Genomic DNA, 21,876 nt, shown 5'->3' on the forward strand with positions numbered 1-21,876 from the left:
TCGAAGCGAGCAAAATCAATAAACCGTCGTAGCGTGCAGGATCACCGACCCGATCGACGTTTCGCGGTCTCAAGTTACGTTTCTAATGATCCTCGCGGCACTAGCCGACCGCGATAAATCATGGCAGCAGCTCGTAAACCGTAAGGAGCCCCGCTGCACGTATCAATGCGTATACGACACACACGCGAACAGGTCAACGAGAAAGGGAGGCGGAAAGAGTCGGGTACATCGTGTTGAAGTCGTGCCACGATATAAATGGAACGTTTTTGCCGAGCACGCCTTATATACATAGACGCTGGTTAGCTGAAATATTTATTGCTTTTTGAAGCGTGTATCGGTGGCCCGCGGCGTGCTATTGCAGAGAATCGTTCGACTTGTTCACGGCCATGGTTTCTATTATTTCTTCCTTTCTCTTTTCCCCTTTTCGTTTTACTTGATCGATATGACGCTCTTCTATCCACGGTTTCCATCGTTCTCATATTTCTCGGAATATAGGTTAGGTTCTGCGAGTTTCGCTCTTCCAATTTGACGTTCATGGAACGGAAGAGTTGAAAAAGAACGTATTTCGATAGGGCTAAATTGGATACTCGAAGAGAGCAATATTTTATTACGATTTTTTTAAGATTGTTTCTCTTCTATATTTGCATACTTTCTCGCACTTTTATCGAGAACGACGTTAAACAAAAGTTGGAATATAATTGCAAGCTCGATAAGATTGGCGATTTAAACAAGTTTGAAGGTTTTCTCAATTGTTGATGGAGGACTCGATACACAACGATTGCAAAGAAAAATCTTTTTCTTTTGTTTCGATCATAGAATACGTAGTTTTTAGAAAACATTGCATTAGGCGTTATTGAATTATTTTATTTGCTTCTCGTAGAATTGAACGATTAGAAAAAGCTATGCTTCGACGGAAGTACATTGCAAGCTTATTTCACATTAATGGAATTTTCTTGCCACATCGATGTTCTAGAGATATTCGCACGATATTCTCCGAATCTCGGTTACATAATAAAGACAAAAATCAGAATGTGATAAATTTCTGGCTCTATAAAGCTGGCTCTATAATTTCATGGATGAGATCGAAAACCCTTCTGAAAGCTGAACATATTTCGTAGAAACATGAAACGATGTTAATCCAATCCACGTGTGCACATATATCGGAGGAATGTTGCAGGAGGATTAATTTGCAGATGGGCGCGTGCGATTATTTTTTTGAAATTTCGGAAAAAGGAATTCACGGACGTCGTTACACGCTGCGGGCGCTCGAATTAAGGAGCCTCTGCTCAACACGTTGCCAAACCCAGAATTAACGGAAACCTGCGAAACAACGTAGCCGACGTCTGGAATTAAATGAAGAAATAGTTCCAAGAAGCACCGCCACGAAATTACGTGTCATTAAAATGTGATGGTGCCGATAATAACGCGCTCTGTTCGAAGATCGAGCGTATCTGTCGATAAACGAACAAAGACACGAAGGAGAGAGAATATCGAAGAAACAAAGACCGAGATCGATTTCACAGACGACTTCAACGTCAACAGGAAGAAGATGGAGGCAAAAAGATCGAAACGATAGAGTAGAACACTGAGAACGATTCTTTAACGTTACAGTATATATACAGGGTGGTTGGTTGGTAACAGCGTGATTCTACGCGAAAAAAGAAGTCGAAAATATAGAATAAAAGTTTAAAAAATTAAAAGAATAACGTCGATCGAGACAACGATCTACAGTGTGGTCCGTTGTAACGAGACGTGACAAGTGCAGGCGTACCGAGCGAAAATTCAAAGTCGATTTTCTCGAAAACGAAGCCTCGAACGAAAAATTTTTATTCTATATTTTCGACTTCTTTTTTCGCCTAGAATCACCCCCTTTCCGCTTGTACCACCAGTTACCAGCCACCCTGTATATATGTAAATAATTATAAATAATTTGAAGTTGTGAATTAACTATTAGTTGACCAGGAAGTATCAGTTAATAAAATTGCAAATTAATTCTTTGCTATGTCTATTATGTTATAACTATTTTGTTCAATATTTTCCCAATATTTTCCATATTGATATTATAAATTAAAAAATATTAAATAATCAATTTAATATTTTTGTCCCACCAAAATTCATGATCACAGACGTTTCTTTCGTTAAGGAATAACTCGATTAGTATGGCGATCAACGTTCGAAACTAAACGAAGTCCAAAGCGAAACGAGGACGATGGTTATTTTCCGAAGTAACGAGAGCGACGCGATTTTCATAGAATTGCAACAAAAATTTCACCACCTCGGCTGACTCTGAATTTCCTCGAATCCTCGACAGGTCTTGCAGCTAATTATCCTAATTGCAAGGTGGTAGTGGCGGGAAGCGCGGATTTGCGGCGTTTTCTTCTGCAAATCGAAGGGAAACAGGTGCGCGCGGCGTTTTTCACGCAACATTTTCTAGGCAGCTCGTCCCGCCGCGCCGTTTCCTTTCTCGGACTATTTTCACCGCACGGATTTCCTTGGAATATTTCGTCCCTACGCGCCGTGGCTGAACAACTTTTTCCAACAGTCATCATATTATGCGACGTAGATATACGCAAACATTGACAACGATTTCACAAAGGAATCGAAAAACTATGAGTCCTGAGAACGTGTTTCTGGTACGTTCGGTGTAAAGTGCAGTGGACGCTTCAACTTATTAAATATTATTAGATCGCTCGAAAAGTTTCCTTCGTTTTATAAGAAACTAACGAGTGCACGATATTTTCCATTTTATATTATTTCATCGAACTACGTATGATCCATTTTGTTCTAGCAAAATAAAGATCACAACGTCCCACAGATTAGCTTTCATCTTTGTACAACGATAAAGACGTGTCCGTAAAAGAAAGACACTTTTTGGACAAGCTAATATATTTCTTGTTATTGGAACCGTTGAATTTTTCTAGAAACGTATTTGTTAAATAAAAGAACATAAATAAGCCAGACGATGCTAGAAAATATTATCCCCTTTCCGTGCCATTTAGTTCGACGAAACAGACCAAACTGATGCTCGTAAACAAGAACTAGCGTTCGGTCACGATCGTAAAGGGCAAAAAAACAGTCCGCCAACTCGGCTTCTTATGTTTACGTTTGGCCCAAGTATCTGGTAGCGAGTCAGACGCGATATTCATGTTTGGGCCAAAATCTTCATCGCGAGTCTCACTCGCTAAAGTACGGCAAGGGATTAAACAATGTCTGAACTTGTTTAAACTGAACAAATCAATTTTGCAAAACAAAACAATCAAAACAAAATTTCAAATAAAAGAGCACTGAAATAAAACGCCTGTTATGGTACAGTGAATGAAATAAATTTCTATCTGGATTCCATCGCTCTAAACGTATTTATAAAGATATGACATTGAACGTTTGAGTGATCAGCTAATAATAATAATGAATGACATTTAACGAGCGTAAGATAGATAAGAAGCTGATCGTAACAACAAAAAGACACCATTTGCATTTGAATGACATAGACGCGTAAACGATATTAAACACGAAAACCTATGAAATCTGTCGTGAAATCTGCCCACTGTAAAAGTACAACTCTCCTATAATTCTCAGTTATCACATGCAACGCAGTTCCTTTTATTCTTAACTATTAAATATCAAAGTGTAATTGTTTAACTTACAACATGAAAAAACAGCACGAAACTAAGGAAAGTAATTGATCGTATTTTTGTAAGAGATTGTTTAAATAAATAAAGGTTGCATATTAACAATCTTTAATTTACCCGATAATTCACGGCCCCCCCCCCTTCACGCTCCTTCCTCGTCTCACGCTGTAAGCTCCTCTAAGCTAGTAGACACCCCCACCCCCGACCCAGTGGCCACGGATCTACTAAATCAGAAGTGCAGCGAAGCGTCCTCACCCTTGGATCACCGTCGGATTCGGGTTTTGCTCAAGTTGCCAACCGAATACAAGGCAAAGTTCAAAGTCTGGTGTCTACAAAGTGGCAACTCGCAAAAGGTCAACGGGTCCCTACGTCGCGCTGTCGTCGTCGTCCGGCTGCGTCTTACCCCCGCAATTACTTAAATCTCTTTCCGATTTTCTTGAACTGCTGGCAAAACAAAGTTTCTTCGAGGAAAAGAACGAAGGTACATGTTAATTGGAAGAAAAATTGGAACAGCCTTTGAAAACAAGGAAGAAATATGAAATATTGCAACAGATGGATCGTGTGATCCTTAAGTGGAGTATGACAAAAGGCTGTTTGATAATATTTTGTCGTAGAATACGCATTTGAGAGATAAAAGTCGTAGTAAATAACCGATAGACTGCGATAAAATTTATGAAAATTCATATCGTTACGAATAGAATTAAAAGCACGCAACTCGGATAGCAAATTTTGTTGCTTAGCGTAAAAATCATCGATCTAATTGGAACATTTCCATATTCCATTTTTGAAGAAGCATCCTCCTACATATTACGTGCATTCTGCGCATCTTTGCAGCTGCGAATTTCCTACGATCAAAAATCCCTAAAACTTCGGCGCTCTGTCGATAAGAAATTCCCTACTTGTGTTTTTCAATTACCGAGCATCGTACGATGTGTAGCAAGAAAGCTGACACGGCGTGAAGCAACTGTCGCGCATAATAGATTCAAGAGATGCGATCCGAGCAGAATACGTTCGTCACGAAAACACAATGCATATGAAACGTTGGAGGAACAGGCGCGCGTGCAAAGTGAGGTCGATCATTCGCGGGGACTGTTTGCACGCGGCGCTCGATGCAATGGAATATTTGCTCGCGGCTCGAAACGTGTTCTCCGTCGGTGACAATGTTGCAGACCCGCATTCTTTCCCTCTGAACGAATCTACAATTAAAAGAAACCGCGTCGACGAAAGAAATATTCTCCGGTTTCTTGTTACACGCGCCGCTTCATCTACACTTACGATTTCTCCACACTTTCGTAACCTGTTGCCGTCTCATCTACGCCTTTTTATCTCGAATTTATCATCAACGCTGCTAAAAACATCTCGCGTGACCACATTTTATCGTTCACCTTTCATGCAACATTTAACGACCATTTGCAACGTTCCCCTACGAACTTGAAATTTGATATTTTCTCAGCATCGTAGCGATACGCGACAATATATATAACACGAACTGAAAATCGCGTAACGGACCCCGTTAATCGCGTTGTAAACTCGTTTCTTAACACGCCGATTATCCTCGAGAGCTCTAATCCCGGTGACCCTCGTCAATCCGAAGGGTTCGAGCTTCATTAAATATTTATAGGGTCGCGATACCATATCGAAACGGTTCCTCCGCCCTCTGTGTTACGATCAACCGAACTATTACGTTGCTTACAATCGTCCACCACTTTTTCACATTTCTTCCGCTATTCCTGCTGCTAACATTATCTTATAGAAGAAATCTTTCATGCATAATGATATAATCAAGTACTTATGCAGACAAGATTCGTGGTTTTTTCCACAATTTTCTCGATCTCTCGTATCCGGTCGCGTGCTGCTCGTCAAGATTAAAAATAGCTCGGTCGGGTCGAAGATTATGCAACACGAGTTCTCTCTGTTATCTTCAGGTAATAAAGAGTAGTCTCGTCGTGTGTCCTGGCGAGTCGAACGAGTCCTCCGCGTGGCCACGTGGCCGCCGAACGCCGGCCAACCGTCTGACCTGCATTTCTGATTTTAATCCGAGATAATGCGGGGGTGTCGCGCGTTCAACGGCACATTTGTCTTCCACCGGGTCCAACGGGGGCCAGAAACACTCGGTGAAACGTCGCTTCTATTTCAGCCGACGAAAGTTCCAGGGATAATAGTTTCTTCTAGACGATGGTAACAGATGGATAGAAAATAGGTGAGAGTGAAAGTCGTACGGAACGTTTGCGATGTCTTGGATGTGATAATCCACTTGTGACACTTCGATACGGATCTCGCGTGATAGCGAAAGATGTTTTATAGGATCAAGATAACGAGGCAAGTTTCGTATGTAAATTAATTGTACGTGAGATATTTCAATACTAGAATTACTAGTCTTTAATATATGCCAGACTGTGTCATTTATATATGCAGATTATAGACGATTATATCAGCTTGTAATATGAATTTTAGGATAATTTCAGAACAAATGTACGTTAGCAGCTAATAAGTTAAATAAAAAGAAGTAAATGACTGTATGAAATGTGAAGAACGTCGTATTAACGAGTCTGATGCTTTTAGCACGAATATCCTGTTCCCTTCCCTACTTTAAAAAGTAGATACAGTACAGTTTAGTAGTACAGATTAAATTAGTAATGTCGACAAACGATTATGCGATACGACTTTTTGGACTATAACCTCAACATTCACTGTCAACTGTTTCTATCATCTTTTATATCATGAAAAAAAGCCAAATCGAACGCGAAACCTTCGTCAATACGGATCGAACAAACAATAGTTTTTTTTTATCATACTGGCATAATATCATCAAATGCACGTTCCACTCTGCGTCATGATGCGTCCTTGATGAAACTATTACCACGTATCTGCGACTGCTCGCAGGCAATTGTGCGCGATCTGCGATTTTCTTCGCGGTTACTATCGGTCGATAAACACGAAAATGACGAACCGGGCCTCGCTCGAATCGTCACAGAACACAAACATATATGTATATATAAATAGAACAGAAAAGAGGGAGAGAAAGAGGGAATGCGGCAATTATGCGAGCAGGACAGGTCGAGACACGGCGTTATCGCGGTGCGTTGTCAACCGCGAAAACCGACGACGCGCTGTTGCAGCCGCAGACTGTGCAAACACGCCGCCAATTACGTACACACTGCCGTCTATCGATACGCAAAGACGTAACGGAGTCCAGCACGCTTTCTCCAAGCAAAGCGCGTGCCACTATTTCCACGAGAGCGGAACGATTCTAGCGGCATTGCTCGAGAGCACGTCGCGGTACTCGCCTCTTATTGCGATAATTAGCTTAGGAAATTAGTACGTGTAATTAGTACGAATGCATCTAATGCATAGAGACGTATTACCGAGGTAGATCGGATGCTATGATTCATCGGTAATTGAAAGATTAAAAGGATAGGGAAAACACTTGATTCTTACAATATTGTAATACGAATTTGGATAGAAAGGAAATTCTGTAGAAGTGATGGTTCAGTACCTTTCCGCGATACGACGAATTTCGTGTTTCGAAGGTGTTCGATGATTTGCAACCAACATGGTAGATGAGATATAGGCAAGCACTCGGCGCACCACCATTCAACGTACGATTCGCCAGTCGAAGATCGATGATCGACACTCGTTTCTCCGCGGTGTTGGAAATATATAACTAAACAAGCTATAGTCGTATATGGCCATGTAAATTGACATTCGACCACTTCTGTTTAAGCCTTTGGTTTCAAAATTTCGATCCACTGTGAGAATCCTCAAGATCCAAAGACCTTAAGAAAATGAGATAATACTTGAAATCACCGAGAGTTACACAGTAAGGAAGTTTTTCACGATTTCGCACTGCAACATTCAGCATTCACAGCGAGGAATTTCCACACGCGTTCAACCGACGTCAGTCGTGCGGCGCGACTCTTCGGCTCACTGACAGACACGTGGGAGCTCGGGAACGTCACGTTCGGGATCACGTGTCCGACGTTCACCGGGGCACGAACGATTCGCCAGTACAGCCACGATGACGCTCATGATCACGTTGATCTCCGGCGAACTGTCATCGACACGAGCGCGAGAAGGAAGCGGTGGGAACACGAGCGACGCAGCTACCACGACTCCGCGTCCGCGTCAGAGCTTCTGACTCGGCAGAAGTACAGACAGAAACGAAACTACACAATGTGACGGCTAACGCACGCACACGAACGACCAACGCGCGGCCAGAGCAACGAAGAAAGAGAAACAGAGAGGGAAAGAAAGGGGAAACTGGTGGCAGACGCGACGACGTTGTGTGAGTGCGTATACGCGCACTCGACGTGTGCAGACGAAGACGAGTCGAACGCGAGCCGAAAGAAAAAAAGGGACGCGTTGTTACACATGTAGAAATTTGTGTGTGTCGGTGCACGAGCCGCTCGCACGCGTGTGCGTGAATGGTGAATGTGTGCAGAGAAGCGTATCCTCCTGTCGAGCGTGGAACGGACGAGAGCGTCGAGCTGTCAGCGCACCCCACCCCGAATCCCCCCTCGAAACCAACCCCTCCTACCGTGACGAACCCCCACTCTGCTTCGCTTTCCCTCGTCCGCGCTTCCCTCTCTACCGGCCGCTTCGCTCTCTTTCTCTCGCCCTTTTTCTACGCCGCCCCGTGCAACCCTCTGTGTCGCTGCGCGCTAAGCCACGTCGAAGAAAAGCCAATGAAACGGGGGGAAAAAAGGCGCATCACTCAGGAACCGAGGTTCAATGAATGGTGAAATTTTGCCGGCCTTGAAATCTCAAATCTCATTACATATTTCATATCATCATTATTAGTGGTATTGGTTTCGAGGATTGCGGAATTTATCGAAAGACAGAATCTCTGTAGATGGAACGTTCTTTAGATAGATGGTTCATAGTCGCATGCAGCCGGTTGGAATGAATTTATTGCTTTCCGAGCCACTGGAATTAAGTAGTAAAGCGAAGCTACGTGCGATTTCATTTACGATTGTCAACGGCGATCACACTATCCGGTCAAGTTAATTTCCATACATTTAAACCGCGCCGCCTCTATATCTCTGTATTATTCGTCGGTGGCGCATCAACGCCTCTGGAAATCTTCATAATGCTATGCAGTCGGCCGAGGTTTAAATACTATTCACAAAACATCCTACCCTACCTCTTCTTTCTCCCAACAAATTTCAAATGTCACCGCCGCTCGTTCCAGCGGGCAACGAGCGACGCGGAACGGCAGACAGGAACGAAAAGAGGAGGAAAAAAAAAAAAAAAGAAAAGAGGGAACGCGGTCACAGAACAGAAGAATATAACGCAGACCGGCGGAAAAGCGCGGCCGGCTCCCTTCGCGTCCATCGCGACGTAGATGGATCATAATTCTCGCTTATACCTGCGAAACAACTGCGGCGTCTCCGGCGCCCTTTTTGCCCTTCGATTTCGACTTCGTCCGTATACTCGCTGCCCCTCTCGTGCACGTCGATGCGTGACCAGAGACTAGTCCGTAATCATGATAAAATGTCAGCTTGGTGACGAGGAGTCGAGCGAGCTGAGCTCGCGACCAACGCATTCCCGTAATTGTGCGAAAGTTGTAAATCACCGGCGGAAACGGGAAATTTGTGGCGCGCCAAGATTCGCGCGTTTCACTTTTCAAGGGGCAGTAGACGCGAAAGAACGGAGGGACGTGCTGGATATTTTTTTACAGAAACGTGAAACAAAAAACGGGACGGTGTTGTGATAGAAAAATTTATTGTGAGTCGCAGCAGCCAATGGGTTAATCGTAATTTTGAAACTTTCATTGTTACAAAATACCAATCGTTAGAAGGTAGAGGTGTAACGAACAGATTGTTGCTTTTTATTGCTTGCAGAGCGACGAGATCGAGGCATTTTTGAATCATTCGAAGGCTACATTCGATCAACTTCATATTCTCAATTTCTACATTTTAATTTCTCTTTTCTACCAGTCGCGGAGAGACGCGATCGCGGGGAAGCGCGTCAACAGGAGTCGTAAATTCTCGTTACGATCGACGCGGTCAATTGATCGATCCCCTATTTCGTTTAGGATAATAGAGATAGTTTAATGAGTAGAATGCTTGATTAACAGTTCAAAGATATTTCCAATTCTACTTTGTATGAATATGATAGATATGAACGAAGAAGGTGACTGATCTAAGGGTGAAAAACCTGGTAAAGAGATGTTGACTGTTCTAACTTCGTCCCTAAATAGTGTCGACATTCTGACACTAAGAATTGGCAAATTCTAAATTCTGAGACGTAAATAAATGTTGTCCGTGATGATTGTAGCGCTGGCTGTACGATATCGCTGATGGGGGGTACTGCTATTTTTCTTCTAAATTAGATGCGTGGAAGAAAAATCGGATTCCGATCGCCGGGATTCGAACCCGCGTCCCGAACGTTTGTAACCTAAAGCGCTAACCAACTGCGCTGCCGTCGTCCGACTCTAATTAGTATCGAGTGGTGGTATTTGCTGTTGAGTGCCGCCACAATTCCACACCAGAGGTAAAACAACATCGAATTCCACCCCTCCACAAGTTAATACCAAAAGAAAATACCGTGCTTATCGTTGAACGTCCGGGCCCATTTCCTGTTCCATTTTCCCTGGCTTCCTGTTCGCCCCACCATCGAACCGTGTCCAAGGCCCACCCCATCGTCACGGGTAGAAAATGTCAGTCGCCAGTCGAGGGGTTGGATTCGCGAGTCAGCTCGAAGGATAGCCATCGTCTGTGTGTTCATGTATGTTAGCGTAGATCCAAGGAGCTTGTCTCGAGGGACGATTGAACGGTCCGCCATTGGCGGAACAACCGGAGGCTGACCTTTGGGGAGGCGAGAACCGAAGGGTCCTGATTACCGACGAAACGGATCCCTTTGTCCTTGCGGCCGAAGGGGCAATAGATCGTCTTTGTCGGGAAATTTGCCGCGTGTATGGAATGGATCGTGCAAACATCATGTGTTTGCGCTCCCGCTGTTCATTTCCTCGAGAACATTACTATTGAAAACGAGAAATTGACGAAGAAAACGACACCCACGGTACAGCTTTATTGGTCGCGACGCCATCATTTATCTTGCTCTTATCGTTCATTCCCTTCATTCGCGCACCCAAGTCTACTACTTTGTACTAATAAAGACGTAGATGTATTAGGTTGTCGGAAAAGTGTCTTTCTTTTACAGGCCCGTCTTTTACAACGTTGTGATCTTTATTTTGATAGAGCAAAATGGATCAGACGTAATTCGATGAAATAATATAAAACGGAAAATATTGTGTATCCATTATTTTCTTATGAAACGAAAAAAACTTTATTCAGAGAGAGAAACGAGAAAATTAAAGCCTATTACTAGATATAGATAATAGAGAAAATTTCCTTTATCCGAACGCCATTTATTGCAGCAAAATTTCAGTTCCTATTTGATGAAATCAAGTCCTGCCGATGGAATTCATTTGCCTGAATCTACTGTGTGGGATGTAAAGTCAACGAATACATATACAGAGATACACATATGCAATACAATAAACAGAGGATTAAGAATACCATCAATCTTCGTTGACATCCATCGACTAAATAAATAGAAAGTCAGACATTTTTAAAACCTGATAATGAAGAATCCTACTATTCCGAAATCAGCATTCTATATTCAGCATTGTATATCGCGCACACTTGAGAAGAATAACTCTAAAGAAATACGTAACCATAGATCAAGAAGACCAGTGATCGTACAACAATATGAACTTCAGCTATACGAGTTATTTGCCTCCCAATGGGCTTAGACGAATGAAGTTGTACTAACTGTTCGATCTTAATCTTGCACGGAATATTCTACAGAATGTTGCAAATAATTTAAGTGCTGACTTATTTTTTAACCACCCAACGATGCAACTTTTACAGCTACGTATTTCCAAGTGTCGACGAATCAAAGAAGACGCGTTTCCAAGGAAAATGGAGTCGGTGTTCGCACTGCGGTCAGCGGAGTGATGACTCTATCCAATCGACCGGGCCGATTTCTCATCCGTATTCATCCTGTAGCCGTGGGCAGAGCCGCGGCCCAGACCAGGGAAGAAAGAAATGAGCCCGTGGTCGGGGGCAGAGAAGCGCCTATGATTTATGGCCGCCATTACGGTCCTGATAATTATATGCTGCCCTATGGCCGCCCCCTCGTGCACGTCGCACGAAAGAAACGAGAGAGGATCGGTAGATGATATCCTGCCTGCTGACCGGCAATACACAACGACCGTGGCTGTTGCTCGAACTTACGAAACAACCGAACGAACGAAAGCAGCCGGACGCGGCCGGCCGTTCCTTCTGATTGCTTCGATCGTTTTGATACGCTTTGATATTCCAGGAGGGCAAGTATGGGTTTCAACCCTCGGTTCCCAACTCGGCCAAATTGCCGCCGAAGGAGAAAAATTACGCGGCTCGAATTACGCCATGATGCCTGCCATCTGGTGACGATTACCGATCCTCCGCACCGTGGCGCTTGCTACCGATGATTATGGATTTGTTTCCTTGTCTTTATCGGTGCTAGTTCTTGGGCAAGAAATTCTTAGTTCGATACTAACAATAAAGGATTCTTCCGTTGCTAATATTAAATAGAAAAATTCTGTGGTGACGAACGATTTGGAAAATAATTATTTCTATATCGAATGGAAACAATACAGTAAATAAACATCAATACGTAATTGTATTACGTGTGACGACATTCAAGATGAAAGATGTCTATGTTTGATCTCGCTCGTATTACATTGTTAAAGGGTTAAATGTCAAGGTTTAAAGAAGGATAAATTTCAACAATTGTTTTTATTGCAAAGCCGCTTCAGGATAGATCTGTTGTTTAAATTGATTTTAAAGAAACTTTCCACAAACTGCTAGAAAGCTAAAGAGGAAATATGTGGGAACAGTTTCAGCACGTCGATAGACGAAAACAATTTTCAGAGATAGCGAGAGAAGAAAGGTAGGCAATGGAGAAAACCAGACTCTTGACCCTCGCAAGACGAAGTATTCGTACGACCGCGAAAATCCCTACTCTCGGCTGTCGGACAATGGTGGTCGTAAATATCGTGTGCAAAGAGGCTGGTAGTTTCTTTACTACTCCCCGAGGACCACTTATTACGTGGATTCCCAGGGCAGAATACAATCATCTAAGTATCTCTCAACGACCATCATCGAATCAAATTCACTGAACTAATGACAGAGTGTCGCGTGCATCGAAGAAAACGGCGGCAAGCTCGACTTATTGCGAAAGATTACAAAGACGGTTTCACCGATCTCGATCTCATGCACGGACCTTCAACGTCCGAAGTATTCTTCCTTAAAAAACGAAACTTCTACCGAACTTCGGCAGCTGCGGCATTTTGAAACACCCAAATTATGTTCGCTACACCTTTGAAAGTAAGGGTTGCTCGCTACTGTCAACGATTTTTTATCGGAATAAAAATTGTACATTTTTTTAATCCTTCTGTTAGGTTGTCCGAAATGTTTCTTTCGTTTTATAAGGAAATAATAGACGCACAGTGTTTTTTGTTTTATATTAATTTTGTTGAGAATTTTGGATAGCTTAATAGCCGAAATAATGGTATAGAAACGTTACATTTACATTTAGAATTTATATCAGAATAATTATATATTTATTTGATAAGCGATTGCAAAGATATTCATCGATACAAACTTGCACGCGTCTCAGCGATTTCTTCCATATTCGACTTAACCGATCAGTTTACGTTCATTCGTTTTCAGCGCACACACATACTTCCACACACTGATATTCACATACAAGTATTACTACTACGCATCTAACCTAGTCTAGCACATACAATTATACATATCTCAATATGTTTATCGAATATAATAATAGAAATAGAAATGGAACACACGTAATTCAATAAAATAATATAAAACAGAAATTCTCGTTCATCTATCATCACCGTATGAAACGAAAGAAACTTTTCGGATAACCTAATACATTCTTTGAATCACTTTCCAACGAGTTGAAATCTTCTGTCACTGGAAAATAAAATAAGGAAGAATCGTCATTAATATACACGATTTGTCATCTAAATATTATAGTAGGCTTCTTCTTAAAACATTAGAAGCCTCCCTTCGACTGAAACGAAAGCAAAATTGAAGTACAAAATATTGCAAGGTTCCAGCGGGTTTAAACTCGAATGATTCGAGCACTGTCCATCTACTTTTGAACTCGTTCGAATAATGACAAGCTACGAGACGTATCTTACGAAGCGAGAGATTGCAGGCTCGTTCGCAATAAATTAAAAAAAAAAAAAAAAGGGAAACAGAAAACGCGATTGTCTGTCGAATATAGCGCCAGTAGACGAAGGACGATTACGCAATAAGAGACTCGTTACGCTCGTTGCGACCAGTGAAATATTTTACAGGGACGCGTGAACAGACGAAACAAACACGCCACGGCTGGCTATAAATTACAAGCGCTCTAGAAAAAGACGGAGAGAAATAAAGGTCCATGGTGATTTGCGTTCTCGTGACAGAATTAAGACCGCCAGCATCGTCTGCCTGTGTTCTGGTATTGAGACGTCGCGCGGACGATAACGTGCCGTTGCGTCACGCTCTTTCACTTTTACAATAACAAATCGACAGCCCATTGTACATCGAAACATCGACGATGCATCGTCGAACGTACGTACGCGTAAGTACGCGTAAATGTGAACCGCGCGAGCATCGTGATTTGCATAACCAAGCAGACAGACGAGCAGGGGGCCGCCACTGCACACAGAAGCATCGCGTGAAACGTAGCCGGCTACACGTGTAAGCTGTGCAGCGTGGTAAACACGATGTGTACAAGGAATGGCGGAGGATTCATGAGAAACGACCGGGTGGATACCTGTGCTTCTCGCCACGTGGCATTGTTTTGTCCTTATTTCGCGGATGAAGCTTTTCCACTTTATTTATTTATTTTTTTTTATTTATGTTTGGATTCTGAACTTTAACTACAATTTTAATTTCTGCTTAATGGATTATTGGATTATCGAATTGGTGGGTTATTAATGGCGATTACAGAGAATCAATAAGCTATAAATTTCTCGGTTACTATCGACCTTTCTAGTCCTAGAAATCGTTCTACTGGAAACATCGAATGGTATCTGGAAGCTAAGATTTCGCCGAGCGATACGTAACGTTGTTATTGTTTCTTGCGAGACGAAAGGATCAAATTACACGGACGAACGATAAACTCGCGCGAGAGTAAAATTACCAGGACTGTGGAAACAAGCAATTCTAACTTTCTTCGACATAACCTAATTCATCTCGATAATAATAATATTAATAACCCTCGATGAAGTTTAATATCGCTTAATTGTAATTCTTCCATCGAAATCAATCATCCTACGGAATATCGTACAAAATACTCTCTAATCGCCGTCGGCTCCAGAAGTCTCGCTGACCTCTATATCCATCGAATATAAGAAAGAAGAATCAGGAAAAAGAGGGAGAGACAATGCTGGCCTTGACAATCGAGCGACGAACAGCGCGGTTATTGTTCGCCGCGATGCAATTAGCGCGGCATAAATCACGCGAATAACGAGGCGCGGCGCCCCGAAGGCGTCACACGATGTCGCAAGTGGTAGCGAGAAAGGACGAAAAGGACAGAGGGCAGAAGAACAGACGACGTGGACGTACGGGGGCGGCTGGCGTTCCGTTCGCCAACTGCGCGACGTTCCTTGGGTAGAACTTCCAAACACCAACGACTCTCTCTCTCTCTCTCTTTCTTATTCTTCCTGCGTCTCTGTCTTTACGCGTCCTCTCGCGGTGTTGCCAGAAGGCCCACGCGCCATCCATCTTGCCGCGCGCTACCACCAAAATAACTCGAATTTAAGAAGCTCGCGTTCGAAAACAATACGGGGCGGGTTCTGCGATTGCGTAACGGTATCGTTTTTTCGACGAATTAGCGCGGACCTTCCGCGTTCCACGAACGAGAGATGGATTGAGTTAGCATGTTGTTGATTGTCGGCTCGAAAACTTGAGTAACGTCGCTTTCAAATTGATGGGATTGTCGGAGGAACAGGCTGCTTTGCGAATGATATAGGTGTATTATAGTTGTAATAATTCAGTGGTAAATTATATAGAAGAAATAACGAAGCTACGCGTGCTGAGAGTTTCCCTTTGAAATTAATGCGATTGAATAATCAGAGAAATAGGCCGGTTGATGAACGACCGTGGTAATTCGAGTAATTCGATAATAAATTACCTAAAAGATATAATAGAGGGAATTTCGAGAAAATTGAGGAATATTAAGGCAGGTTATACGCATACAGAGGAAATAAACGCAGATCGGACAATAGAAATCGTGGAGTTACGGTTCACCGAGTATCCTATCGGTTTTTCCCCTTTTTCCGTCGGAGAAATGAAAAAACCACGTAGATGCCTCTCGGTCAATAGATATCGACGCGTCCCGTTAACCTATTAAAGACACATTTCGAACGCGGATAACGTGCCCTCGCCCCATTGTTCCCCCGGTCGCCTATTTATCGCCTCCCATTGGCTCGGGGCGCGGCGAAATCGCGGCTGAATTTATGCGCATTTAAAAAGCGGTTAGAAACTACGACCACTAAAATAGGGCAGAAAAACGCGTTAAACTCTATATAATTTGGTAGATAATCTGTCGGTGAATTATCGACCACGTGGCCTCTTGGTTTACCATACAGCGTTTCGCTTCTATCGAATTTCGTTACTTTGGTCTTTCCGTCCGAGTCGTTGATTTATCGCGATGGAAAGTATGAGAAATAACAAGGGGGATGTATATTTGACACTGCGTTGCATGGTTCGTTCCCGAAATAAAAATGTTTCCGTAGGACTGACGTTAGAACCTTTCGAGTATCTCCTCGTGAGACCAATAGCTTCGGTTTACGTACGAAGGAACTCGTTAACGAACCGCTTTTCTCCGATTTCTCGCTGAAAGAATCCAACCAAGGGTCGCGCGATAACGAGATGGAGCCAGTTGGGATGAAGTACCTACGTAAATTGAGACTGCAAGGGTTAGCTTCAACAGGGGATAAAAGCGCTATTATACTTTTAGTCGATCGAAATCTTGTTACGCATTTGAAAATCGTTTATTAATTCTTGTGCTGCATATGCACTTACTTATGATACTTATAAATTATACTTATCTATAATAAGTATTAACTTATTGTAAATAAACAGCCATGTCACTGCGCCACGCCAGAAAAATTACTGAAAATTCTCTACGAGAGAATTGATTGTAATTTCAACAAATAAATAAATAAAAAAAAAAAAAATTCTTGTGCTGTTTGATTCTCTTAACTGTACGATCTTCGGGCTACTTTTGATTTTTGAGAACCGAGCGTATTCCTTCATTTTTAACAAGCTACTTTAGTTTGAAGAAAATAGAAGAAATATCGTTACTGAGAATTATGATGAAAATATCGTTGTTAAGAAAATGTGGTAGTTAAGGCACCAGATTGACCATGCTACGATTTTTAATATCATTTTCTTTAAACGGTCGGCGCATCAAACATAAAAAGAAGATTAAAAAGGAAACACCCAACAGATCTCACAAAGGACATAACCTAACAAACAAACACTCACCACACTGAAGAAATAAATCAATCAAATTCGAAGATAGTATGCCACTGGGGCATAACTAATGGTAACATAACTAAGCTATAATATTTTACCAAATGTCCTACTGGACAAATTGTAAAATGTAAATAAATAAAAAAAAAAAATTTTCTTTAATACTTGAGGAGAATTTATGTATAAAATTAAGATAACAGATTACTTATTTGATTGCCCCAAAAGCTAATTTCGTTTTATAAGGAAATAATAGATGGAACGACATTTTTTGTTTTATATTTTTTTATTGAATTATGTGCGCCACATTTTGTCCCATTACTACAAAATGGGTCATACATAATTTTGTCCTATTACTATACAATGTATCATACATAATTCAATAAGTAATGTAAAACAAGAAATGACACACATAATTCAAAAACATAATTCAATAAAATAATATAGAACAAAAAATGTTGTGCTGCTATTATTTCCTTATAAAACGAAAAGTACTTTTGGGACAACCTGATATGTGATATTATCTTAATTTTATGCATGAATTCTCCTCGAATATTAAAGCTTCTTTTAAACGTTGAAATGGAAATGATATTAAAAATCGTAGCACGGTTAATCTGGTGTCTTAATTACCACATTTTCTCTTAATCCCAATCCCAAGATTTAACCAATACTCGAAGATGGTATCCCGCTGGGGGTAGCCATATTATTTAACAATTAGGTTAGAAAAATTTACCAAATGTCCAGCTGGACAAATTGTAAAGTACAAATCAAATAATTAAAAACAAGAAAAGAGAAGATTTAACCAACAAGTGGGAAAGGAAGCAGAGCTGGAACTTCGAGCGAAACTCTGCAGTGTCCCCGAGGAATAAATTCGAGATCGTTCGGGGAGTCACGTTTTCATATCTCGACCTTGAATACGACTCGTTGTCAAGCAAAAATGAGCCGGAAAAAAAGGAAAGAAGCATCGTAGGGAAGAAGAAGGCCGATAGACACCAGCAACACAGAATTTTTCTTCTTCCCTCGTAAACTGTACCGTTGCCTCTGTTTATCCTTTGTAACGAATGAACAGTCCGCGTTCTGGGCAAATCGGGGAAAGTTTGCGCAAGACCATTGTGGGCCTAGGGAGCGAAAAAAGAAAGTTAAAACCTCGTGAGAGCATTGTTGGTTGCGTCACCGGCGGGCTATTCCTCCAACCCTCCCTCTGTCCCCCTCTTTTCTCTTCTTTCGCCCGGAGCCGACGAGGCCTCGTGTATAATATCGAAATTTATGGCACCGGCCGCTCCGGGGCCTTGCGCTGGGTACGCCGTACACCATCAAGCTTCTTCTCTTCAGCACCTTCCGTCTGCTTTGCCTTATTCCCTTTGCCCTTTTCCATTCGCTCTTCCTTACGTTTCGCCGTTCAAGCAGCTATTATCGAAACTGAGATCCTGTTTTCGCTCTAACATTGTGCACACGTAGCTTCTTTCTTAAGGCAACGAGGCTCTATTTATGGACGTTCTGCGAAATAGATTTTATTTTCAAGAATCACGGTGCCTTCTATTGCTAAATCGTGCTCGAAGCACGAACATGTTTCTTTACATTTTGAATCATCGACAGGGGTCTTCGCTCTGCGGAATTTTCACGCGACCCACTCTTTTCGATTATACAGGGTGGCTGGTAACTGGTGGTACAAGCGGAAAGGGGGTGATTCTAGGCGAAAAAAGAAGTCGAAAATATAGAATAAACATTTTTCGTTCGAGGCTTTGTTCTCGAGAAAATCGACTTTGAATTCTCGCTCGGTACGCCTGCGCTTTATCGCGTCTTATTATAACGGATCTCACTGTAGATCGTTGTCTCGATGGAAAAATTTTTATTCTACATTTTCGACTTCTTTTTTCGCGTAGAATCACCACCAGTTACCAACCACCCTGTATAAGAACAATGACTTTATCTGATAGTTTTGAATTTCGAAAAAACAAGCAAACAAAAAGAATCTATAAAGACACTACGTACCATGACGATCTTTGCCAAACTAAATGTAATTCGCAATGTAACGAGCTCATCTGAGATACCTACTGTTATTTATCTAACAATTATTTCACATTAATTAAGTTCTTTGAGATATACATATAAACGGAATACTATAAGAAGCTTCCACAAACCATAATAATCGAATCGTTCTTTACCAAATTATCGATCCGAGATGTAGCTTTATACGTAAAAACATTTAACGCGTTCCTGCTTCCGTCGCTAGACCATTCTATCTGGTACAATCGCTTTGTTTACTTCTACAGTCTCTTGGTTGCTCAATCCTCAGTTGCCCAATTCTCGTATATTTTATTTCCGCGTCAGAGAGACAAGCCACTTGCAGGCCAGCGAAAAAGGACATTTATCCTACCAAGAAGCTTTCCTGTTGACAACCATGTTCCTCTCCGTGAAACATCCTCGTCCTTTCACCGAAATCCCAGCCGCGCTTATTAATAACCGAGTCATGAGAATTGGCGCACATGCGGGACAGTTTGCGTGCCAAGGTAATCAGTATAATGATCAGCGGTCGAATTGACGTATCGTCAAGATAATATATATGACGGCACACGGTGGCAGATGTGTTGCACGACGTGACGTGGTCTAACGCGTCATTGATATCCTTCCGTACCTCCTATTTCCCCTTGATCGGCTCGTCCCCTCCCCCCACTCTCGCTTCCTCTTGCTCGTTGTGTCTGTTTCACTCTATACTGTTCCCCTTCCCAGCAGCCACCCTCCATCAAATTTTCCTATCACCCCCCGTCCGTTCCCTTCATTTCCTGCCTTCGCAACCCTCCCCCACCCCCGATGCCGAGCTGTCACGAACGGAAGGGCCGTAATGCGAGCGAGGGGAACCTCAGCCAACCAGCATCGTGGCTTGTCGACCTAAGAATCGCGCGCGAGCCGCGCCCAGAGTCGATCTTTTCCTCAAAAAAAAACCAGCATGGCGTTTTTTTTTCAAATGTCATAAAGCTGGAAGATTGTCGAGATGGCAGATGCTTCTGAAGTAAAATACGGACCGCAGAGTGTTGGGAGCCGGGTAAGTAACGATGAGGACAACTGTATTTTGTTTGTCGAAGGGATTATTGTAATAAAGAGTAAGAGTCGTAAATTCGTGGCAAATAAATTTTTGTACTTTTAGATCTGAAGGCTTTGTCTTCCGCGTACGGCTATTACCGAAGTATCACACAGAGACACGTAACTGAATGACGATCGAGACGAGGGTTCTCGTACGTGATCGTTTCTAGTTACTTCTTACTGTCATTCGTTTCCATTTCTCGCTTCTCGCTACGTATTATGATGGGCAGAAGATTGCTGCAGCCTTTAATTACGCGATAGCCAACTAGACCTTCTTTATGAAGGCACGAGAGACGAGTCGATGACTTGATCATTCGATAGAAGAATTTCCTGCAATATCAAAATCCTACAATAGAACGTATATCATTTACTCAGTCTGTAGCGCATAAAACGCTTATAAACGGAAAGAAGTCGGTTGAGCTACAAGAAATCAAACCGGATAAATCGTTTCGTTTCACGGTTTTTCCACGGCAGATCGATTTTATTTGGCGAGACGAACGATTAATCTACTGGTGGCGCGAACGCAGAACGATCTCGCGGCTCTCTTGATCGAGCGCCAATTATCGGCATTTAATCAAAATGACCGGCCATTAAGGTATCTAGGTAAGCGATCTAGGCTCGCGGACAAACTAGCCGGAGGAATGTTTCCTGGGAAGCTCGTTCCACGCGCAGTGGCGCGGTGGTCGACAGCGAGGCATCCGATCGGCACGTCGATGAAATTTGTTGACGCGCCGGAAGAAAAACGGCATTGTGACGCGCTGTCGAGCGGTCGGCGCTATGGCCGCCTTCGTAACACAACAAGAACCAACCGACCAATTGCAGCTAACGCTGGAATCCGTGTTTTTGCGTGGACCCCACGGCCCGACCTGGAATCCGCCGCGGAACAATTACAATTAAAGAGCGGTTAGCGAATTATCGAATGACCATGGCACGCGGCGCACCACGCAGCCTGATCGTGCGCCCGCACTTTTCGAGGAAACGGTAATTCTTGCGTCGTCGTTAGTCTTGCAAGGACTGTTGAGAAAGCGCGTGTATCCAGTGGTCGAGTAAGCGAAACTTCTTCCAGTTTCTTGAATCATCGTGATAGGCGACACGGCTATTTCTGTTCTTTTATTTTTAAGTTGGTATTGGGCATCGAAAGGTTATGTTGTTATCACAAACTTTGTTTGGATGAAGATGTCGTGCAACTGGGGAAATTGATTGATGGAGAAGTGAAGATATCGTTTCTTGCTTGTGGTAAGATGTAAGTTGGCAGTTGACAAGTTAACCTCTCCCAGTTTCTTGAATCGGCGTGATAGGCGACACGGGTATTTCTGTTCTTTTATTTTTAAGTTGGTATTGGGCATCGAAAGGTTATGTTGTTATCACAAACTTTGTTTGGATGAAGATGTCGTGCAACTGGGGAAATTGATTGATGGAGAAGTGAAGATATCGTTTCTTGCTTGTGGTAAGATGTAAGTTGGCAGTTGACAAGTTAACCTCTCCCAGTTTCTTGAATCATCGTGATAGGCGACACGGGTATTTCTGTTCTTTTATTTTTAAGTTGGTATTGGGCATCGAAAGGTTATGTTGTTATCACAAACTTTGTTTGGATGAAGATGTCGTGCAGCTGGCGAAAC

At 42.5% G+C, this 21,876-nt stretch overlaps 1 protein-coding gene across 13 annotated transcripts in view; it reads right to left on the reverse strand.

The window, feature by feature from the left end:
• The window catches only part of LOC126875326 (homeotic protein antennapedia-like), a 166,650-nt gene that overhangs the window by 41,794 nt on the left and 102,980 nt on the right, over positions 1 to 21,876 (reverse strand). The window contains exon 1 of one of the 13 annotated variants that reach the window (XM_050638200.1): positions 7,126 to 7,661. The exons of the other annotated variants lie outside the window; for them this stretch is intronic. The gene's annotated coding sequence lies outside the window, so the exon portion shown is untranslated. Of the gene's footprint in view, positions 1 to 7,125; positions 7,662 to 21,876 lie in introns of those variants that run through there. 13 annotated transcript variants of the gene reach the window in all.

Source organism: Bombus huntii, chromosome 18 (assembly GCF_024542735.1).
Source record: "Bombus huntii isolate Logan2020A chromosome 18, iyBomHunt1.1, whole genome shotgun sequence".
Classification (NCBI taxonomy): Eukaryota; Metazoa; Arthropoda; class Insecta; order Hymenoptera; family Apidae; genus Bombus; species Bombus huntii.